Consider the following 24,071-nt stretch of genomic DNA (forward strand, 5'->3'; position numbering starts at 1 on the left):
TGTACTTCAAACCATGAGGCCCAAGCTCTATAGCCCAGTTGGCGACTCGTCCTGTGGCCTCCCTATTCTGGATGATGTCTCCCAAAGGGGCAGAACTTACCACAGTTATAGGATGACTTTGAAAGTACTGCTTCAACTTCCGGTTGGCCATAAACACTCCGTAAACGAGTTTCTGCCAATGTGGATACCTTTGTTTAGACTCAATGAGCACCTCACTGATATAGTAAACCGGCCGTTGAACCGGATGCTCCCTGCCAGCTTCCTTACGCTCCACCACGATAGCAACACTGATGGCTCGTGAATTGGCATCCACGTATAACAGCAACGGCTCTTTATCAATAGGAGCTGCAAGAACCGATGGTTCAGTCAACTGTCTTTTTAAGTCTTCAAAGGCGGCATCAGCAGCATCACTCCAGACAAAAGTGTTTGTTTTCTTCATCATCTGATATAATGGTAGGGCCTTCTCCCCTAACCGGCTTATGAACCGGCTTAAAGCGGCAACATGACCCGCCAGGCGCTGAACATCATGATGCATGCCGGCTTAGACAGAGAGGTAATCACCTTAATCTTCTCTGTATTAGCTTTAATGCCTCTGTTTGATACCAGAAAACCCAAGAGCTTGCCCGCAGGTACACCAAACACACACTTGGCCGGGTTAAGCATCATCTTGTAAACCCGGAGATTGTCAAAGGTCTCTTTCAAGTCAGATATCAAGGTTTCCTTTTCTCTGGACTTCACCATGATGTCATCTACGTAAGCATGAACATTACACCCAATTTGATCGTGCAAACAGTTCTGTACACATCGCTGATAAGTCGCTTGGGCACTTTTGAGTCCAAACGGCATAGATACATAACAGAAGGCTCCAAACGGAGTGATGAAAGCTGTCTTCTCCTGGTCCTTAACTGCCATTTTGATCTGATGATAACCAGAGTAAGCATGCAAGAAGCTCAAAAGTTCACTACCGGCTATAGCGTCAATGATTTGATCAATATGGGGGAGAGCAAAGGGATCAGTCGGACAAGCCTTGTTTAAGTCCGTGTAATCCACACACATCTGCCAAGTGCCGTTCTTCTTGAGTACAAGCATCGGGTTAGCCAACCATTCCGGGTGAAAAACTTGAACAATAAACCCGGCCGCTAAGAGCCGGGCGACCTCTTCCCCAATAGCTTTCCGTCTCTCTTCGTTGAACCGTCGGAGAAACTGCCTGACTGGCTTATACTTCGGATCAATATTGAGAGTGTGCTCAGCGAGTTCCCTCGGTACACCCGGCATGTCAGAAGGTTTCCATGCAAAGATGTCCCGGTTCTCACAGATGAACTCGATGAGCGCGCTTTCCTATTTGGGATCCAAATTGGCACTAATACTGAACTGCTTAGAAGCATCTCCTGGGGTAAAGTCAACAAGCTTTGTCTCAGCGTCCGATTTAAACTTCAACACTGGGTCATGCTCAGTAGTTGGCTTCTTTAGGGAGGTCATATCTGTCGGGTCAACATTGTCTTGATAAAATTTGAGCTCCTCCGCAGCACAGGCAGACTCCGCGTAAGCCGTCTCGCCTTCTTCATGCTGCAAGGCCACCTTTCGACTCCCATGCATAGTGATGGTGCCCTTGTAACCCAGCATCTTGAGCTGTAAATAAACATAACACGGCCGTGCCATGAACTTAGCATAAGCCGGTCGCCCAAACAGAGCGTGATATGGACTCCTGATTTTAACCACTTCAAACGTCAATTTCTCAGCCCTGGAATCATGCTCATCTCCAAAGGCCACCTCCAATTCAATCTTGCCAACTGGGTAAGCCAACTTGCTCGGAACCACCCCATGGAAAACAGTGTTGGATGTTCTCAAATTCTTCTCAGTCAACCCCATGCGTTGAAAGGTCTCATAGTAGAGGATATTGATGCTGCTACCTCTGTCCATGAGTACCTTAGTAAATTTATATTCACCAACCTGAGGTGCTACCACCAAGGCTAACTGACCCGGATTATCGACGCGTGGAGGGTGATCCTCTCTGCTCCATATAATGGGTTGTTCTGACCACCTCAAATAACGAGGAATTGCCGGCTCAATAGAATTCACGGCCCTCTTATGAACCTTCTGGTCACGTTTGCATAAGCTAGTGGTAAACACATGATACTGCCCACCACTCAACTGTTTCGGATGGCTTTGATAACCCGACTGCTGCTGTTGTTGCCCTCCTTGACCAGACTGCTGCTGATTATTACTGCCTGGATGTCCCTGAAAGCCGGAGTTTGAACCGCCGCCCGAGCCATGAAAACCGCCAGCTCCCGAGCCGCCGCCAGACCCGGAGTTGTCACCAAACGTATTGGAATTCTTAAAAGCCTTCATGATCGCACAATCTTTCCATAAGTGGGTAGCGGGTCGTTCCCGGGTGCCGTGTCTCGGGCAAGGCTCATTAAGTAACTGCTCAAGAGATGGGCCTGACCCGCCAGACCGAGGGGGCGGCCTGCCCTTACGTCTTTGATTGCTGCCCTGTGCATTAGCATTGACTACAAACTCCGGGTTACCTTCCGCCTTACGCTTGTTGCCGCTTTGATTCATCGGTTTATGTTGCTGACCCTTTCCATTGCCATTCTTTTTTCCCTTCCCTGTCTTCTCATCATCAGACGCAGGATCCTTGGTACTATCAGAATCGGCATATTTGACTAAAGTCACCATCAGCGTACCCATATCATTGCAGTCACATTTAAGGCGCCCTAGTTTCTGCCTCAGTGGCTCAAAGCGGCAATTCTTCTCCAACATGAGGACTGCAGAGCCCGCATCCATCTTGTCAGATGAATGTATTATCTCCTTAACCCGGTGTACCCAATGAGTGGTGGATTTGCCCTCCTCCTGCTTACAATTCGTCAAGTCCACGATCGACATAGATTGCTTGCAGGTGTCCTTGAAGTTCTGGATGAAACGGGCTTTTAACTCCGCCCATGAGTCAATGGAATTGGGTGGCAAACCTTTTAACCATGACCGGGCCGTTCCATCTAACATCATGGTGAAGTACTTAGCCATTGCTGCGTCGCTGACTTCCAATAACTCCATGGCCATCTCATAACTTTCGATCCTAGCTCCGGGCTGCAAGTCGGCCGTGTAATTCGGCACCTTTCGAGGTCCCTTGAAGTCCTTGGGCAGTTGCACGTTGCACAAAGCCGGTACTAAACAAGGAACACCACCGGTTCTAGTGGCTACTCCCGCCTCAACAGAAGTCGTTGGATACTCTGGGAAATCCTGATGAACCGCCTGTTGCGCCACCAGCTGAGCCGCCCGCTCGTTCTCCTGACGTACTCGGTCTTGCACCGGGTTATAGCCTCCGTGTTGGTTACGACATTGGGCGTTGCTTGACAAAGCTTCAGACTCCATGTGCCTGCTGTAACTCGGGCTCCAGTTCTGATGAGGCAGTGCTAACCACGGCGGAGGAGTTGAATGAATCTTGTCCCTGCTGTAAGAATAGGTCTCTTGCTGAGCCAGGGCCGTCTGGAGAAGCTCTCTGACCCTCCGGGTCTCCACCGCTGTCGGGTCATCACCGTCCATGGGCAGAGCCGCCAAGCGCGCCGAAGCCGCGATTAAGTTCTCCATGGGGTTGGAAAAGTGACCCAGAGGTATCGGCACATAACGCGCTGGTGCCATGCTCACATGAGGAGGTGGCATCTCTCAAGGCTGAGCCGGTCCTCCTGCTCCGGCTGTCATAAACTGATTGTCCTCTGGCGGGTTACTTGGGCCAGCTCCGGGTGTAGCAAAAAGAACCCGAGGGTCGTAATTCGGAGGTAAACGGGATTGGGTTTTCTGATGTCTCCTCCTCATCACCTCATTGGACGCGTTTAAGCTCATCGTGAGCTGGTAAGCTTCTGACTGTAGCCGCTGTGCCCGGGCATCTAGAGCCGCCCGCTCCGTGGCTAATCTGGTGTCCTCAGCTGCTAAAGCCTCCTTGGCTTGAGCTATTTCCTCACGCACCCGTGCCACCTCTGCGTCATGCTCATCCTTGTTTGCGGGGATAACCACGATGGTTAATAGGGTCGTAAGCTTGTCCATGAGGTCTATCAGCACCTAAGCCGGCGGGCGCACAGGGCCTCCTGCCTCGGCTACTCCTGTCCCGGACGTTATTGTTGCAGTGGCTGTAGAATTTGAACCGGGCTGAGTCCCAGCCATGAAGACTCCTGCCCATCTTGGCGTCTCACAGGGGTCCGGAATACTGGTGCCATCGGAACAGCCCCCGAGCACGCCGTCTTGCACCTGGTACAACGAATCTGTTGAACCGACGGACGAATCACCATCTGAGAGGACGACCGTCTCACCGCCGTCTTCAGATCCTTCAGAAAGTTCCTCTCCGTGGATGCAGCCCACGAAAGCACGCTTCATGACGGTTTGAGCTCGGGTCTTTCTTGCACGCTAAGCCGTCTCGACGAGGTCGGTGCAGTTGTCCGGCTCAGGGCCCGGCTCACCGATCCGGCCGATGAAAACGTGGATTCCACCAAAGGGGACCCGGTAGCCGTACTCAATTGAGCCGGCGTCGGGGCCCCAGCCTTCATTGTCAATGTAGATCTTGCCGCGACGACTCTTGGTCATCCGGCCCACTACGTATCCCTTGAGCCCTTCGAAGTTGCCCTTCAAGAACTCAAATCCACCGTGCGCTGGCCCCATGGTGGGCGCCAACTATCGTGGAATTGTCACGTCAGATGTCCTCATGAAAGGACTTAGTTGTGGAGCCATCGCAACTAGGAAGCTTGAAGGGGTTAATCGGGACAAAGGACACAAGAGGTTTATACTAGTTCGGCCCCTTACGGTGAAGGTAAGGCCTACGTCTAGTTGGGTTGGTATTGATGTTTCGATGACCAGGGAGCGAGATACGCTATGCCCGGCTCTCAATGAGTTGTTTCTTGCCCTAAGCCGCCAGCAGGTCGACCCCTTATATACACGGGTTGACACCCTGTGGCTTACAGAGTCCCGATCGGCTTATAAACAGTGTTCGGCTCGGTGACTAGTTAAATCTACCTTATGATACAAGTCATGCCATTATGGCGGTTTACTACAATGGGCCTTAAGCCGCATGTGGGCTTTAAGCCCTCTATTGAACCGCCATCTTCATGCTTTGGTCTTGGGCCTCTTCTGGTGAGTCCTATTTGCGTAACCCGGCCCCTCCTGGGCGGCTTACACAAATAGTTATATCCCCAACAAGTCTAGTTCTTCCTCTCAACAACTCCATTTTGTTGAGGTGTGTATGTAGCCAAGAACTCATGTGAAATCCCTTCTTTGTCAAGAAAGGTGTCCAAATTGGCATTCTTAAACTCCGTTCTGTTATCGCTTCAAACCTTCATGACCTTCACTTCAAATTGATTTTGGGCCTTCCTAGTGAAGTTTCTTGAAGATCTTTTGTACCTACGACTTGTCATCAGGAAATAACACCCACGTAAATCTAGAAAAATTATCAACAATGACCAAACCGAAAGAGTTACCACCAAGGCTCTTATAAGCATTGGGACCGTAGAGATCCATATGAAGTAGCTCAAGTGGTCTTCTTGTGGTCATAATGTTCTTCACGGGATGACTTCCTCCAACTTATTTTTCGGCTTGACAAGCACTACAAAGTCTATCCTTGTCAAATATGACATCTTTAACACCAAGGATATGATTACCTTTAATGAGTTTATCAAGATTTCGCATGCCAACATGTCCTAGTATTCTATGCCATAACCAAAGTTTAGAAAATTAAACAAGTGCAAGGTTGGGCTCTTTTAGTGAAATCAACAATGTATATATCTCCTCTACGAATACCGGCAAATACCATATTATGGTTATCTCGATGAAACACTTGGCGATCTACTTCAGTAAATAAAACATTGAAACCAAAATTGGCTAGTCTAGATACAGAAAGAAGATTGCAACCAAGAGATTCAATGAGCATAACATTTTGAATAGAGCTATCATTGGATATGGCCACCTTACCAAGGCTAAGTACCTTACCCATGGAGTTATCTCCAAAAGTCACGTACTTTGTGGGGCATCATTTTTAGCAAGCTCATGGAAGATGTCTTTATCTCCGGTCATGTGATCCGTACATCCACTATCAAGAATACACCCTTTTCCCCAGGCCATATAGTCATGAAGATTTGCCATGAGACTAAGATTTCTCATAGTATTCTCATATTCAATGTTGAATTCTTCGTCTCCATCATAATAACCATGCTCAACATCACCACCATCATCATGCATATAATCATCACCTAGGTCAAGTGATTCGTTAGATTTATGACCATGACAATGTGCAAGTTTATGAATTCTAATGGTTTCCGTGATAATGTTGCTAATGGTTCCAACGTCACCCTTAGCACGTAAAAGACCACGGAGCTCAAATAGGAATTCATCAAACTTGGGATCACTAGGTTGCATCTTATGAAAAGCAATGGACTTTTGAATAATTTCATTGATATTTTTCAAAGAGTAATTCGGAAAGCGTTCCTCAAGAAAATTCCATATAATGTAGGTGCATTCAAAGTTTTGCAAGCAAACAAGCACATTTCTAGGCAATCCTCTAATGATTAGATTAACCATTCTAAGATTGTGAACCATGTCAAGATACTCATCGGGGGTAGGATGCAAGGGATCAATGGGAGGCACACAAGGGCTAAGAATATACTTGCTCAAATTATATTCATTCAAGATCTCAAGCATTTCCTTTTTCCAAGCACCACAAAACTCCCCATCAATAATAGGCACTCTATGTCTAATACTCCTGAACATAAACTCGTCCGTCTTCCTCCAATGGTGATTAAACCAAAGCAATGGAGACCAAAGCTCTGATACCAATTGAAAGATCGAGAAGAGGGGTCTAGAGGGGGTGTGTGATTAGACCCTTAACAAACTAAATAGGCGGTTTTTACAATTATTCAAGTTAAGGTTGAGTTTATCGCAAGTTAAAGGGCACCCAATACATTTCAAACAGGCACCACAAGAGTATAGACATCAGAAAGAGTAAAGCATGCAATTGCAAGAATGTAAAGGGATGGGAATTGGAGTGTCCAAACACAATGGAGAAGCGGATATTTTTTGGCGTGGTTCCGATAGGTGGTGCTATCGTACATCCATGTTGATGGAGACTTCAACCCATGGAGGGTAACAGTTGTGTGAGTCCACAGCGGGCTCCACCCATGAAGGGTCCATGAAGAAGCAACCTTGTCTATCTCACCATGGCCATCACCCACGAAGGACTTGCCTCACTCGGGTAAATCTTGATGAAGTAGGAATTCTCCTTGCCCTTACAAATTTGTTGGTTCAACTCCACATCATGTCGGAGGCTCCCAAGCGACACCACTCTCCAAAAGGTAATAGACGGTGTGTTGATGATGAACTCCTTGCTCTTGTGCTTCAAATGATAGTCTCCCCAACACTCAATTATCTCTAACAAATTTGGCTATGGTGGAAGAATGATTTGAGTGGAAGGCAACTTGGGCACGGCTAGAAATCAAGGTTCAAATGGTAGGAAGGAATATCTTGATCTCAACACATGAGTAGGTGGTTCTCTCTTAGAAAATTAGTGGAAGTGTAGGCATGTTTTGATGGCTCTCTTACTTAGTAAGAGTGGGTGGAGGGGGTATATATATCCTCCACACAAAATCCAACTGTTACACACTTTTGACCCAACTCGGTGGCACCGATCAGAAATCTCGATGGTACCGACCTGTGTGAAAATATGAACGTTAGGAATCTTGATTGCTTGTATCTGCATTGGTATTTCCCTGGAGAGGAAGGGATGATGTAGCACAACAACGGTTGGTATTTCCCTCAGTTATGAAACCAAGGTTATCAATCCAGTAGGAGAACCAAGCAACACTATGTAAACAACACCTGCACACAAAGAACAAATACTTGCAACCCAACGCGTAAGAGGGGTTGTCAATCCCTCCATGGTATTGGGATAGATTAAATTGTATGATATTTTATAAATAGATCTAACAAAAACAAAAAATAAAAGAAAAATAATAAAAATTGAAGCAAAGTATTTTTTGTTTTAATATGATAGGAAATAGACCCCGGGGCCGTATATTTCACTAGAGGCTTCTCTCAAGAAAATAGCATACGGTGGGTAAACAAATTACTGTTGGGCAGTTGATAGAAAGGCGAATAATCATGACGATAACCAAGGCAATGATCATGTATATAGGCATCACATCCAAGACTAGTAGACCGACTCTTGCCTGCATCTACTGCTCTTACTCCAAACATCGACCTCTATCCAGCATGCATCTAGTGTATTAGGTTCATGGAGAAACAGAGTAATGAAATAAGAACGATGACATGATGTAGACAAGATCTATTCATGTAGGAATAAACCCCATCTTTTTATCCTTAATAGCAACGATACATGCGTGTCATGTCTCTTTCTGTCACTGAGATTGAGCACCGCAAGATCGAACCCATCACAAAGCACCTCTTCCCATGGCAAGAAAAATAAATCTAGTTAGCCAAACCAAACCAAAATTTTGGAGAAGAAATACGAGGCTATACAAATCGTGCATAAAAGAGTTCAAAGAAGACTCAATTAATATTCATGTATAGAACTGATCATAAACCCACACTTCATCGGATCCCAACAAACACACCGCAAAAAAGAGTTACATCAAATAGATCTCCAAGAACATCGAGGAGAACATTGTATTGAAGATCAGAAAGACAGAACAAGCCATCTAGCTACTTCCTACAGACCCGTAGGTCTGTGGTAAACTATTCACGCATCATCGAAGGGGCAAGGATGATGATGAAGAACCCCTCCGTGATCGTTGACCCCTCCGGCAGAGTGCCGGAAAGGCCTCTAGATTGGATCTCGTGGTTCTGGAACTTGCCGCAGCTGGAAAAGTGTTTCGTCGACTCCCCTAGGGTTTTTGGGATTTTAGAGTATTTATAGAGGTGATAGTCGGTGGAGAAGCTTCCTGTGGGCTCCACTACCCACCAGGGTGCGTCGGGCCCCCCTGGCATGCCTTGGTGCCTAGTGGGCCCCATGGACCTCCTCCCATGTGCTCCTTTGGCTCCATGGGTGTCTTCTGGGCAAAAAAAATCTCCAAAAAGTTTCATGGCATTTGGACTTTGTTTGGTATGGATTTTCTGCGAAGTAAAAAACAAGCAAAAAACAACAACTAGCACTGGGCACTATGTCAATAGGTTAGTCCCAAAAAATGATATAAAGTTGCTAGTAAATGAATATAAACATCCAAGATTGATACTATAAGAACATGGAACAACAAAAAATTATAGATACGTTGGAGACATATCAAATCTTGATGGGACCGACTAGAACAACTCGGAGGGACCGATGTGCAATGGCAAGGGCAAACCTCGTTTTGGTGGCACCAATTGCATCAACTCGTTAGGACCAAAGTGATGCAATAAGGCAATAGAAAGTTGGCAAGCCATCTCGGTGGTACCGATTGCAAAACTCAGTGGGGCCGAAATAATTGCAACTAGTAACAAAGAGTTGGCAAGGCCATCTCGATGGGATCGAGATCCATATCGGTGGATCCGATTTGTTAGGGTTTGGCAGTGGCTATGTCCAGAAGAACTCGGTGGCTCCGGATAGGGAATTTCTGTGGGGCCAAGTTGGGATGTAGGATTTGGACATATTTGGATGAAGAAAGTGGTTGAGGGTTTTGGAGCAATTTTACTAAGCACTTGAGCAAATAGATCATTAAGCAAAACCTCACCCCTTTTAGTAGTATTGGCTTCCCTATGGACTCAATGTGATCTTCGATCACTTAACCAAAAATGTGGAGTCTTGAGCTTTTGCCAATCCATGTCCTTAGCATTTTGAGGGGGTCCACAATTCTCTTATCTTTGCCATGCCACTTTTGAGCTTGTCTAAAATATACTAGATAAACTATTAGTCCAACAGAAGATATGTTGACATTAATTACCAAAACCACCAAGGGAGCACTTGTGCTTTTAGCCACTCGTGCATAGCGTATCATTGTCGATGATGATGCGGTTAGGCACGCCGAAATGACAGACCAGTCCCCTAAAATACTTGATTGCAGACTGGGCAGTGACTTTCGTTAGAGGCTCCACCTCAGGCCACTTTATGAACCTGTTAATAGCCACGAACAAGTACTCAAAACCCCTGGTAGCACGGGGAAAAGGCCTGAGGATGTCCAATCCCCATACTGCAAATGACCACGAGAGAGGAATCATTTGAAGAGCCTGTGTTGGTTAATGGATCTCTTTGGAGTGAAACTAGCATGCATCACATGTACAAACCAACTCATATTCATCATTTAAGGCTGTAGGCCAATATAATCCTTGATGGAAAGCTTTACCTGTTGGGGAACGTAGTAATTTCAAAAAACTTCCTACGTACATGCAAGATCATGGTGATGGCATAGCAACAAGAGGAGAGAGTGTTGTCCACGTACCCTCGTAGACCGTAAGCGGAAGCGTTATGACAACGCGGTTGATGTAGTCGTACGTCTTCACGATCCGACCGATCCAAGTACCGAACGTACGGCACCTCCGAGTTCAGCACACGTTCAGCTCGATGACGATCCCCGGGCTCCGATCTAGCAAAGCTTCGGGGATGAGTTCCGTCAGCACGACGGCGTGGTGACGATGATGATGCTCTACCAGCGCAGGGCTTCGCCTAAACTCCACGACGATATGACCGACGTGGAATATGGTGGAGGGGGTACCGCACACGGCTAAGGAATGATCCGTAGATCAACTTGTGTGTCTATGGGGTGCCCCCCGCCCCCGTATATAAAGGAGCCAGGGGGGAGGAGGCGGCCGGCCAAGGAGGGCGCGCCAAGGGGGGAGTCCTACTCCCACCGGGAGTAGGACTCCCTTCTTTCCTAGTTGGAATAGGAGAAGGGGGGAAAGAGGAGGAAGAGGGGAAGGAAAGGGGGGGCGCCGCCCCCCTTCCCTTGTCCTATTCGGACTAGGAAGGGGAGGGGCGCGCGGCCCCCTCCTGCCTCCTTCCCTCTTCTCCCTCGAGGCCCATGTAGGCCCAATAACCCCTCGGGGGGTTCCGGTAACCTCCCGGTACTCCGGTAAAATGCCGATTTCACCTGGAATGATTCCGATGTCCAAATATAGGGTTCCAGCATATCGATCTTTATGTCTCGACCATTTCGAGACTCCTCGTTACGTCTGTGATGACATCCGGGACTCCGAACAAACTTCGGTACATCAAAACTTATAAACTCATAATAAAACTATCATCGTAACATTAAGCGTGCGGACCCTACGGGTTCGAGAACTATGTAGACATGACCTAGAACTATTCTCGGTCAATAACCAATAGCGGAACCTGGATGCCCATATTGGTTCCTACATATTCTACGAAGATCTTTATTGGTCAAACCGCATAACAACATACGTTGTTCCCTTTGTCATCGGTATGTTACTTGCCCGAGATTTGATCGTCGGTATCCAATACCTAGTTCAATCTCGTTACCGGCAAGTCTCTTTACTCGTTCCGTAATGCATCATCCCGTAACCAACTCATTTGGTCACATTGCTTGCAAGGCTTATAATGATGTGCATTACCGAGAGGGCCCAGAGATACCTCTCCGACAATGGGAGTGACAAAACCTAATCTCGAAATACGCCAACTCAACATGTACCTTCAGAGACACCTGTAGTACTCCTTTATAATCACCCAGTTACATTGTGACGTTTGGTAGTACCCAAAGTGTTCCTCTGGTAAACGGGAGTTGCATAATTCTCATAGTTATAGGAACATGTATAAGTCATGAAGAAAGCAATAGCAATATACTAAACGATCAAGTGCTAGGCTAACGGAATGGGTCATGTCAATCACATCATTCTCCTAATGATGTGATCCCATTAATCAAATGACAACACATGTCTATGGTTAGGAAACATAACCATCTTTGATTAATGAGCTAGTTAAGTAGAGGCATACTAGTGACTATATGTTTGTCTATGTATTCACACATGTATCATGTTTCTGGTTAATACAATTCTAGCATGAATAATAAACATTTATCATGATATGAGGAAATAAATAATAACTTTATTATTGCCTCTAGGGCATATTTCCTTCAGTCTCGCACTCGCACTAGAGTCAATAATCTAGATTACATAGTAATGATTCTAACACCCATGGAGTCTTGGTGCTGATCATGTTTTGCTCGTGAGAGTGGCTTAGTCAACGGGTCTGCAACATTCAGATCCTTATGTATCTTGCAAATCTCTATGTCTCCCACTTGGACTTGGTCCCGAATGGAATTGAAGCGTCTCTTGATGTGCTTGGTCCTCTTGTGAAATCTGGATTCCTTTGCCAAGGCAATTGCACCAGTATTGTCACAGAAGATTTTCATTGGTCCTGATGCACTAGGTATGACACCTAGATCAGAAATGAACTCTTTCATCCAGACTCCTTCATTTGCTGCTTCCGAAGCAGCTATGTACTCCGCTTCACATGTAGATCCCGCCACGACGCTTTGTTTAGAACTGCACCAACTTACAGCTCCACCGTTTAATAAAAACACGTATCTGGTTTGCGATTTAGAATCGTCCGGATCAGTGTCAAAGCTTGCATCGACGTAACCATTTACGACTAGCTCTTTGTCACCCCCATCTACGAGAAACATATCCTTAGTCCTTTTCAGGTATTTCAGGATGTTCTTGACCGCTGTCCAGTGATCCACTCCTAGATTACTCTGGTACCTTCCTGCCAAGCTTATTGCTAAGCATACGTCAGGTCTGGTACACAGCATTACATACATGATAGAGCCTATGGCTGAAGCATAGGGAACATCTTTCATTTTCTCTCTATCTTCTGCTGTGGTCGGGCATTGAGTTTGACTGAACTTCACACCTTGTAGTACGGGCAAGAACCCTTTCTTTGCCTGATCCATTTTGAACTTTTTCAAAATTTTATCAAGGTATGTGCTTTGTGGAAGTCCTATTAAGCGTCTTGATCTATCTCTATAGATCTTGATGCCCAATATGTAAGCAGCTTCACCGAGGTCTTTCATTGAATTTTTTTTATTCAAGTATCCCTTTATGCTATCCAGAAATTCTATATCATTTCCAATTAATAATATGTCATCTACATATAATATCAGAAATGCTACAGAGCTCCCACTCACTTTCTTGTAAATACAGGCTTCTCCAAAAGTCTGTATAAAACCATATGCTTTGATCACACTATCAAAGCGTTTATTCCAACTCCGAGATGCTTGCACCAGTCCATAAATGGAACGCTGGAGCTTGCACACTTTGTTAGCACCTTTTGGATCAACAAAACCTTCTGGCTGCATCATATACAACTCTTCTTCCAGAAATCCATTCAAGAATGCAGTTTTGACATCCATTTGCCAAATTTCATAATCATGAAATTCAGCAATAGCTAACATGATTCGGACAGACTTAAGCATCGCTGCGGGTGAGAAAGTCTCATCGTAGTCAACTCCTTGAACTTGTCGAAAACCTTTCGCGACAAGTCGAGCTTTATAGACAGTTACATTACCATCAGCGTCAGTCTTCTTCTTAAAGATCCATTTATTCTCAATTGCTTGCCGATCATCGGGCAAGTCAACCAAAGTCCATACTTTGTTTTCATACATGGATCCCATCTCAGATTTCATGGCCTCTAGCCATTTTGCGGAATCTGGGCTCATCATCGCTTCCTCATAGTTCGTAGGTTCATCATGGTCAAGCAACATGACTTCCAGAATTGGATTACCGTACCACTCTGGTGCGGATCTTACTCTGGTAGACCTACGAGGTTCAGTAGAAACTTGATCTGAAGTTTCATGATCAATATCATTAGCTTCCTCACTAATTGGTGTAGTTGTCACAGGAACCGGTTCTTGTGATGAACTACTTTCCAATAAGGGAGTAGATACAGTTATCTCATCAAGTTCTACTTTCCTCCCACTCACTTCTTTCGAGAGAAACTCCTTCTCTAGAAAGGATCCGATTTTAGCAACGAAAATCTTGCCCTCAGATCTGTGATAGAAGGTGTACCCAATAGTCTCTTTTGGGTATCCTATGAAGACACATTTCTCCGATTTGGGTTCGAGCTTATTTGGTTGAAGTTTCTTCACATAAGCATTGCAGCCCCAAACTTTAAGAAACGACAACTTTGGTTTCTTGCCAAACCACAGTTCATAAGGCGTCGTCTCAACGGATTTTGATGGTGCCCTATTTAACGTGAATGCGGACGTCTCTAAAGCATAACCCCAAAACGATAGCGGTAAATCAGTAAGAGACATCATAGATCGCACCATATCTAGTAAAGTACGATTACGATGTTCGGACACACCATTTCGTTGTGGTGTTCCGGGTGGCGTGAGTTGCGAAACTATTCCACATTGTTTCAAGTGTAGACCAAACTCGTAACTCAAATATTCTCCTCCACGATCAGATCGTAGAAATTTTATTTTCTTGTTACGATGATTTTCCACTTCACTCTGAAATTCTTTGAACTTTTCAAATGTTTCGAACTTGTGCTTCATCAAGTAGATATACCCATATCTGCTCAAATCATCTGTGAAGGTGAGAAAATAATGATACCCGTCGTGAGCCTTAACATTCATTGGACCACAAACATCAGTATGTATGATTTCCAACAAATCAGTTGCTCGCTCCATAGTTCCGGAGAACGGCGTTTTAGTCATCTTGCCCATGAGGCACGGTTCGCAAGTACCAAGTGATTCATAATCAAGTGATTCCAAAAGCCCATCAGTATGGAGTTTCTTCATGCGCTTTACACCGATATGACCTAAACGGCAGTGCCACAAATAAGTTGCACTATCGTTATCAACTCTGCATCTTTTGGTTTCAACACTATGAATATGTGTATCACTACTATCGAGATTCAATAAAAATAGACCACTTTTCATGGGTGCATGACCATAAAAGATATTACTCATATAAATAGAACAACCATTATTCTCTGATTTAAATGAATAACCGTCTCGCATCAAATAAGATCCAGATATAATGTTCATGCTCAACGCTGGCACCAAATAACAATTATTTAGGTCTAAAACTAATCCCGATGGTAGATGTAGAGGTAGCGTGCCGACCGCGATCACATCGACTTTGGAACCATTTCCCACGCGCATCGTCACCTCGTCCTTAGCCAATCTTCGCTTAATCCGTAGTCCCTGTTTCAAGTTGCAAATATTAGCAACAGAACTAGTATCAAATACCCAGGTGCTACTACGAGCATTAGTAAGGTACACATCAATAACATGTATATCACATATACCTTTGTTAACTTTGCCATCCTTCTTATCCGCCAAATACTTGGGGCAGTTCCGCTTCCAGTGTCCAGTCTGCTTGCAGTAGAAGCACTCAGTTTCAGGCTTAGGTCCAGACTTGGGTTTCTTCTCTTGAGCAGCAACTTGCTTGCTGTTCTTTTTGAAGTTCCCCTTCTTCTTCCCTTTGCCCTTTTTCTTGAAACTGGTGGTCTTGTTAACCATCAACACTTGATGCTCCTTCTTGATTTCTACCTCCGCGGCTTTTAGCATCGCGAAGAGCTCGGGAATAGTCTTGTTCATCCCTTGCATATTATAGTTCATGACGAAGCTCTTGTAGCTTGGTGGCAGTGATTGAAGAATTCTGTCAATGACACTATCATCAGGAAGATTAACTCCCAGTTGAATCAAGTGATTATCATACCCAGACATTTTGAGTATATGTTCACTGACAGAACTATTCTCCTCCATCTTGCAGCTATAGAACTTATTGGAGACTTCATATCTCTCAATCCGGGCATTTGCTTGAAATATTAACTTCAACTCCTGGAACATCTCATATGCTCCATGACGTTCAAAACGTCGTTGAAGACCCGGTTCTAAGCCGTAAAGCATGGCACACTAAACTATCGAGTAGTCATCAACTTTGCTCTGCCGGACGTTCTTAACGTCGTCAGTTGCATCAGCAGCAGGCCTGGCACCCAGCGGTGCTTCCAGGACGTAACTTTTCTGTGCAGCAATGAGGATAATCCTCAGGTTACGGACCCAGTCCGTGTAATTGCTACCATCATCTTTCAACTTTGCTTTCTCAAGAAACGCATTAAAATTCAACGGAACAACAGCACGAGCCATCTATCTACAAACAAACATAGACAAGCAAAATACTATCAGGTACTAAGTTCATGATAAATTTAAGTTCAATTAATCATATTACTTAAGAACTCCCACTTAGACAGACATCTCTCTAGTCATCTAAGTGATCACGTGATCCAAATCAACTAAACCATGTCCGATCATCACGTGAGATGGAGTAGTTTCAATGGTGAACATCACTATGTTGATCATATCTACTATATGATTCACGTTCGACCTTTCGGTCTCCGTGTTCTGAGGCCATATCTGTATATGCTAGGCTCGTCAAGTATGACCTGAGTATTCCGCGTGTGCAACTGTTTTGCACCCGTTGTATTTGAATGTAGAGCCTATCACACCCGATCATCACGTGGTGTCTCAGCACGAAGAACTTTCGCAACGGTGCATACTCAGGGAGAACACTTCTTGATTATTAGTGAGAGATCATCTTAAAAGGCTACCGTCAATCAAAGCAAGATAAGATGCATAAAGGATAAACACCACATGCAATCAATATAAGTGATATGATATGGCCATCATCATCTTGTGCTTGTGATCTCCATCTTCGAAGCACCGTCGTGATCACCATCATCACCGGCGCGACACCTTGATCTCCATCGTAGCATCATTGTCGTTACGCCATCTATTGCTTCTACGACTATCGCTACCACTTAGAGATAAAGTAAAGCAATTACAGGGCGTTTGCATTTCATACAATAAAGCGACAACCATATGGCTCCTGTCAGTTGCCGATAACTTCGGTTACAAAACACGATCATCTCATACAATAAAATATAGCATCACGTCTTGACCATATCACATCACAACATGCCCTGCAAAAACAAGTTAGACGTCCTCTACTTTGTTGTTGCAAATTTTACGTGGCTGCTACGGGCTTTAGCAAGAACCGTTCTTACCTACGCATAAAAACCACAACGATAGTTCGTAAAGTTGGTGCTGTTTTAACCTTCGCAAGGACCGGGCGTAGCCACACTCGATTCAGCTAAAGTGAGAGAGACAGACACCCGCCAGCCACCTTTAAGCACGAGTGCTCGTAACGGTGAAACCAGTCTCGCGTAAGCGTACGCGTAATGTTGGTCCGGGCCGCTTCATCTCACAATACCGCCGAACCAAAGTATGACATGCTGGTAAGCAGTATGACTTGTATCGCCCACAACTCACTTGTGTTCTACTCGTGCATATAACATCAACGCATAAAACCTAGGCTCGGATGCCACTGTTGGGGAACGTAGTAATTTCAAAAAAATTCCTACGTACACGCAAGATCATGGTGATGGCATAGCAACAAGAGGAGAGAGTGTTGTCCATGTACCGTCGTAGACTGTAAGCAGAAGCGTTATGACAACGCGGTTGATGTAGTCGTACGTCTTCACGATCCGACCGATCCAAGTACCGAACGTACGGCACCTCCGAGTTCAGCACACGTTCAGCTCGATGATGATCCCCGGGCTCCGATCCAGCAAAGCTTCGGGGATGAGTTCCGTCAGCACGACGGCGTGGTGACGATGATGATGCTCTGCCGGTGCAGGGCTTCGCCTAAACTCCGTGACGATATGACCGAGGTGGAATATGGTGGAGGGGGGCACCGCACACGGCTAAGGAACGATCCGTAGATCAACTTGTGTGTCTATGGGGTGCCACCCGCCCCCGTATATAAAGGAGCCAGGGGGAGGAGGCGGCCGGCCAAGGAGGGCGCACCAAGGGGGGAGTCCTACTCCCACCGGGAGTAGGACTCCCTTCTTTCCTAGTTGGAATAGGAGAAGGGGGGAAAGAGGAGGAAGAGGGGAAGGAAAGGGGGGGCGCCGCCCCCCTCCCCTTGTCCTATTCGGACTAGGAAGGGGAGGGGCGCGCGGCCCCCTCCTGCCTCCTTCCCTCTTCTCCCTCGAGGCCCATGTAGGCCCAATAACCCCCCGGGGGGTTCCGGTAACCTCCCAGTACTCCGGTAAAATGCCGATTTCACCCGAAACGATTCCGATGTCCAAATATAGGCTTCCAATATATCGATCTTTATGTCTCGACCATTTCGAGACTCCTCGTTACGTCCGTGATCACATCCGGGACTCCGAACAAACTTCGGTACATCAAAACTTATAAACTCATAATAAAACTGTCATCGTAACGTTAAGCATGCGGACCCTACGGGTTCGAGAACTATGTAGACATGACCTAGAACTATTCTCGGTCAATAACCAATAGCGGAACCTGGATGCCCATATTGGTTCCTACATATTCTACGAAGATCTTTATCGGTCAAACCGCATAACAACATACGTTGTTCCCTTTGTCATCGGTATGTTACTTGCCCGAGATTTGATCGTCGGTATCCAATACCTAGTTCAATCTCGTTACCGGCAAGTCTCTTTACTCGTTCTGTAATGCATCATCCCGTAATCAACTCATTTGGTCACATTGCTTGCAAGGCTTATAATGATGTGCATTACCGAGAGGGCCCAGAGATACCTCTCCGACAATGGGAGTGACAAAACCTAATCTCGAAATACGCCAACTCAACATGTACCTTCAGAGACACCTGTAGTACTCCTTTATAATCACCCAGTTACGTTGTGACGTTTGGTAGTACCCAAAGTGTTCCTCCGGTAAACGGGTGTTGCATAATTCTCATAGTTACAGGAACATGTATAAGTCATGAAGAAAGCAATAGCAATATACTAAACGATCAAGTGCTAGGCTAACAGAATGGGTCATGTCAATCACATCATTCTCCTAATGATGTGATCCCATTAATCAAATGACAACACATGTCTATGGTTAGGAAACATAACCATCTTTGATTAATGAGCTAGTCAAGTAGAGGCATACTAGTGACTATATGTTTGTCTATGTATTCACACATGTATCATGTTTCTGGTTAATACAATTCTAGCATGAATAATAAACATTTATCATGATATGAGGAAATAAATAATAACTTTATTATTGCCTCTAGGGCATATTTCCTTCATTACCCACAAGTGTCGGGGAACCGATGTAGGTACCGCACACGCCTTCATGAATATCTTGCAGAAGTGCTCGCCTTGTTCCTTGGTATCGGTGCTAAATCCGGTAGATCTTGGGTAGGGGGGCAAGCTTGGTGATCAGAGCTAGATGGTAACAGGGAAAGTAGGGAAATGGTGTTTTACCCAGGTTCTGGCCCTCTTAAGGAGGTAAAACCCTGCGTCCTACTCCTTACTATTGATTGTGATGGGGTATAGAGTACAGATTGATCCCTCGAGATCGTATGGATTTGACTAAGCTCTAAACCTTGCAAAGGTGAATGTGTATGTATCTACAGACCAAACCCCACGGCTTATAGATTATGGGGGTACCTAGGGTTTACACAGGTCTGTTATAATGTAGGGAGAAATATGCCAACTATTCAAAAATACGCTTATAGTGTATGCCAAGCCTCTAGGAGATCTTCATCTTGATTATGCCAAGGGCCAGGGCCAACATGGCCCATACATCAGTCTTTGGTGGGTTCTCGGCCCGACCCATAGCCGATGGACCAACATGGAAAACACCCCTAATCCAGGACACCAACAGTAGCCCGTGAACTATTCTTTTACACGGATTGTCTGACGAAATTTTCTGCGTTAGCTACCCCAATCGCACACGAGCATATGCACTAAGCGTATGTGAACGGAGGAGCTATCGCAGACAATTTACTGGGTCATGTGGGATGGACCCCCCATCGCACACACATGCAAGGCAACATTTTAAAACTATGTCACAGAAAGGGGGATAAAAACCGTTTGTATAGGATGTCACTGCAATAGTGTCTTTCCTATAAATGCCATGGGCCATTAACAGCGGAGACACAGATTGAACCTTTTTTTGGGCCAGAAGATACATAGGGCTTCTAGTAGACCAAAAGATGTTTGGGCCTAAAATTTGCCAAAGTGCCCACTGGCCATTAGCAGGCCAAAATGTATCGCATGCCATGGTTGGCTCATTTACATGGCGGTCTGGTACTTGTGAGTTGCATTGGGATTTTCCCTGAAGAAGAAGGGTGAAGCAATATAGTAGCATATAGTATCTCCCTCAGTGAGAACCAAGGTTATCGAACCAATAGGAGAACCACACAAATGCCTAGTAAGCAATACCTGCACACACAAGAGCAAAAATACTTGCACCCAACACGGCAAGAGGGTTGTAAATCCCCTTGAACTTGTTACTTGCAAGGATTAAATCTGGTAGTGGTAGATATATAAAATGCAAAATAAAAGAAAAGAAAGAAAATTGCATCAAGGTATTTTTGGTTTTTGTAATATGATAAAAGTAGACCCCGGGGCCATAGTTTTCACTAGAGGCATCTCTCTCATAATAATAGTATATAGTAGGTAGAAAAATTACTGTTGGGCAATTGATAGAAAAGCGCATAGTTATGACATTATTCATGGCAATGATCATTTATATAGGAATTACACCCGTGACAAGTAGACCGACTCCTGCCTGTATCTACTACTATTATGCCACCAATCGACCGACTCTTGTTTGCATCTATAGTATTAAGTTCATGACGAACAAAGTAACACTTTAAGCAAGGTTTGCATCTATAGTATTAAGTTCATGACGAACAAAGTAACACTTTAAGCAAGAATAACATAACATAGATAGAATAAAACCAAGCAATATGATTAAACCCCGCAATTTACCCTTTGTGGCAACAATACAAATACGTGCCTCGCTACCCCTTCTGTCACGAGGTGAGGACACTTCAAGATTGAACCCACTACAAAGCACCTCTCCCACTAAAGATAAATCAGTCTAGTTGGCCGAACCAAACAGATAGATCAGAGAGGAATATAAACCTATAATAATCATGCATAATAAAGTTCAGAAAAGACTCAATTTCTTTCAATAATAACGTGATCATAAACCCACAATTCATCGGATCCCAACAAACACACGTAAAAGAAGATTACATCAAATAGAACTCCGATGAGAACATTGCACTGAAGATCAAAGAGAGAGAGATAGAGAGCCATCTAGATAATCACTATGGACCCGTAGGTCCGTGGCTACTCACACATCATCGAAGGTGCAACATGGTTGATGTAGAAGATCTCCGTGATCGATTCCCCCTCCGACATAGTACCGGAAAAGGCCTCCAGATGGGATCATGGAAGAGCAGAAGGTTGCAGCAGAGGAAAAATTGTTCGTCTGGCTCTTGGGTTTTTTGGAATATTTGAGAATTTATAGCGCTGGAATTAGGTTAGATGGAGCCACGAGGGGCCCACAAGGCATCAGGGCACGCCTACCCCCCAGGGCTCGCCCTGTTGCCTTGCGGTCTCCTCGTAGGTCTTTTGGTCCTCCCCCGAAGTTTCTAGGGTCTCTTAAAAAATCATCAAAAAGTTTCGTAGCGTTTGGACTCTATTTGGTAAAGATTTTCTGTAAAACCAAAAACAAGCAGAAAACAACAAGTGGCACTAGGCACTGATATTAATAGGTTAGTCCCTTAAAATGATATAAAATTGCATAAAAAGTATCCAAGATTGATAATATAATAGCATGAAACAATAAAAAAAATTATAGATACGTTGGAGACGTAACACGGGTCATAAATGCGCCGACTTACTACACGTGCCTTTAAGAGGCCAACACCGACTGGATTTGTGTCATCAAGAATATGGGCCGTTAATAGGCCCAATGTCACATCAGGCCATACATGGCCCATGGGTAGCGTCGGCCATTAACGGGCCGAAAGACACATCGGGTTGGAATGGCCCAACTCTACAGTGGCCCGCTAACAGGACGAAAGGCAGACCTCGCGGAAAACGGCCCAATTCCAGTACGGTTCATTTATGGGATGAAAATATCATCGAGCAACAAATGGGCCCAAATGTACGAGGACCTTCAACAAGCCAGAAATGCACTGGGCCATAATTGGGCCCAAATACATAGCGGGCTATTAACGGGCCAAAAGAGTGACCATGGGCCGCAATGATGGCAAATCCATAACGGCCAGTGACAGGCCAAATTTACACTATTGTTACGGGCCGTACGGACCGTGCCTATAAATGGGCCGTGTGCAAGCAGGCCGTCAATGGGTCGGCCCACTAACTTTGAATCGGGCGACCTTTTTATCTAAATGGGCCATTGTTGGGTCATGCCATGTGTCACCGTTTCATTAGCGTGTATTGTTCGTTGGATGGGTGACACCTGTTGCAACACAGAGCTGATGCGTGGTTCCGTTAGCTAATGAGAAAATGACATGTGGAAAATTGTCATTCGTCGGGGCTGTTAACGGGTATCGGATCCAAAACTGGCACCTGATAGCTTAACGGTGACCCGTTACGGTGGCTACCACATGTCGGTTACCCTTGACGAAAACACTTCCATGACACACCATTTATCGTCACAAAAGTGGACACTTCCGTGATGTTAAATGGAGTATTGTCATGGAATACTTCTATGATAGAACATGTATGACTATCTTGATTCTGTCATAAATCATCACGACTGTACATGCGTGACGAAAAACGTGATCTACTGTGACAAACATGTATTATCACGGAAGTGTTTTTCTTAGTGTAGCCACCCGCTGGACAACTAGGCACAGGGTGTTGGGTTCGTTGCCATGGCAGACACCCATAGGGTGCTCTTGCTTATCACCGGGCTGGGCAATACCTACTACTAGTGTTGTTTCTGGTGGTGGTGGTGGTGGTGGTGGTGGTGGTGGTGGTGACGACTTGCATGATGATTGACAATGACGACGACGATGATGATGGCGATGTACATTTTGTGGTAGCTAGGGCTTGAAAACTGTTGATGAGGTGGTATATACTAACCCCTCACACTGATGGTGAACTTGCAGTGGTAGGTTACACCCTCTTTTTGAATGTGTTGGTAGGATGACACAAAGTAGTTAGGATGAAGTTGCTTTGCCTTTTGGGTATACGATCATGCATGCATAAGTTTCTTGTGTTCCATGTGTAGTGTATTCCTTTTCTTGTTGCTTGAATCGTTGCTCTTTTGTCAATGCTAGGTGAAGTGGCATGTGGTGTGGAGAGGGAGGTTCTAGGGGTTTACAGTTCATGACAAATAGCCAAGAGTAAGTGACTTGTTACACAGACAACTTCTTCGAAGTGTTTAAGAGTAGATAGAAGGCATAGGATGCTTACTACACGTTTGTGCTCAAATAGAAGAGCAATGTTGAAGCAGGTAAGCCTCCCAGTCGGTTTGGGGTGTGTGGGATGAAAAACTTCATCATCGTCGTCCAGTTCGTCGTGATTGTAGTGATGTATTATTTGTGTGATCGTTGTGATCGTATGTAAGCTATATATGATAGGCTCACCACATAAGATACAAAGTAAGCAGAGGCCGAATTTATGCAACCAAATATCATGCAGTGCATCAACACAATTGTAAGCAGGCAACCAAACGTGCAGGGGAGGGGGAGTTGGTGTTGTCATGCATGCAGTAAGTATCCGGACAACCAAACAATGTACACAACATAATTTTTAGCTTTGCATCTGCTCTGCCTGTCTAGGTGAGACATATATGCAAAAGGGAAAAAGATACAAGCAACCAAACATGCTCATCGTAGATTGATGATCATGCATGAACAACAAAATATGTTATGCATCCTATCCAGAAAACAGAGGAAGCATAGTTAGCGAGAACGGGAAGATTTGCAACAATAGCACATGGGTCCATGACTTCACACCAAAACCATCAATGGTCAACATGACATCCAGTTTAGCCGGCCTTCACACCAAAACCACTAATGGTCAACATGACATCCAGTTTAGCCGGCAACATGGTTCAAAAGACACACTCGACGGTCAGACGACAAGCAGAAGCAAATCCAGACAGACACATGTTTCTTAATCTAAAGCTGTAAACCACCATTGACCTCCTATAGCTTTTTTTTTTTGAGAATCTTGACCTCCTATAGCTAAGCTAATCAACACTAGTCCTACGTAGCCCAACTGGGCTAGCCAACCCACTACTCTTTATTTATTTATTAAA

Source organism: Triticum dicoccoides, chromosome 4B, assembly GCF_002162155.2.
Source record: "Triticum dicoccoides isolate Atlit2015 ecotype Zavitan chromosome 4B, WEW_v2.0, whole genome shotgun sequence".
Classification (NCBI taxonomy): Eukaryota; Viridiplantae; Streptophyta; class Magnoliopsida; order Poales; family Poaceae; genus Triticum; species Triticum dicoccoides.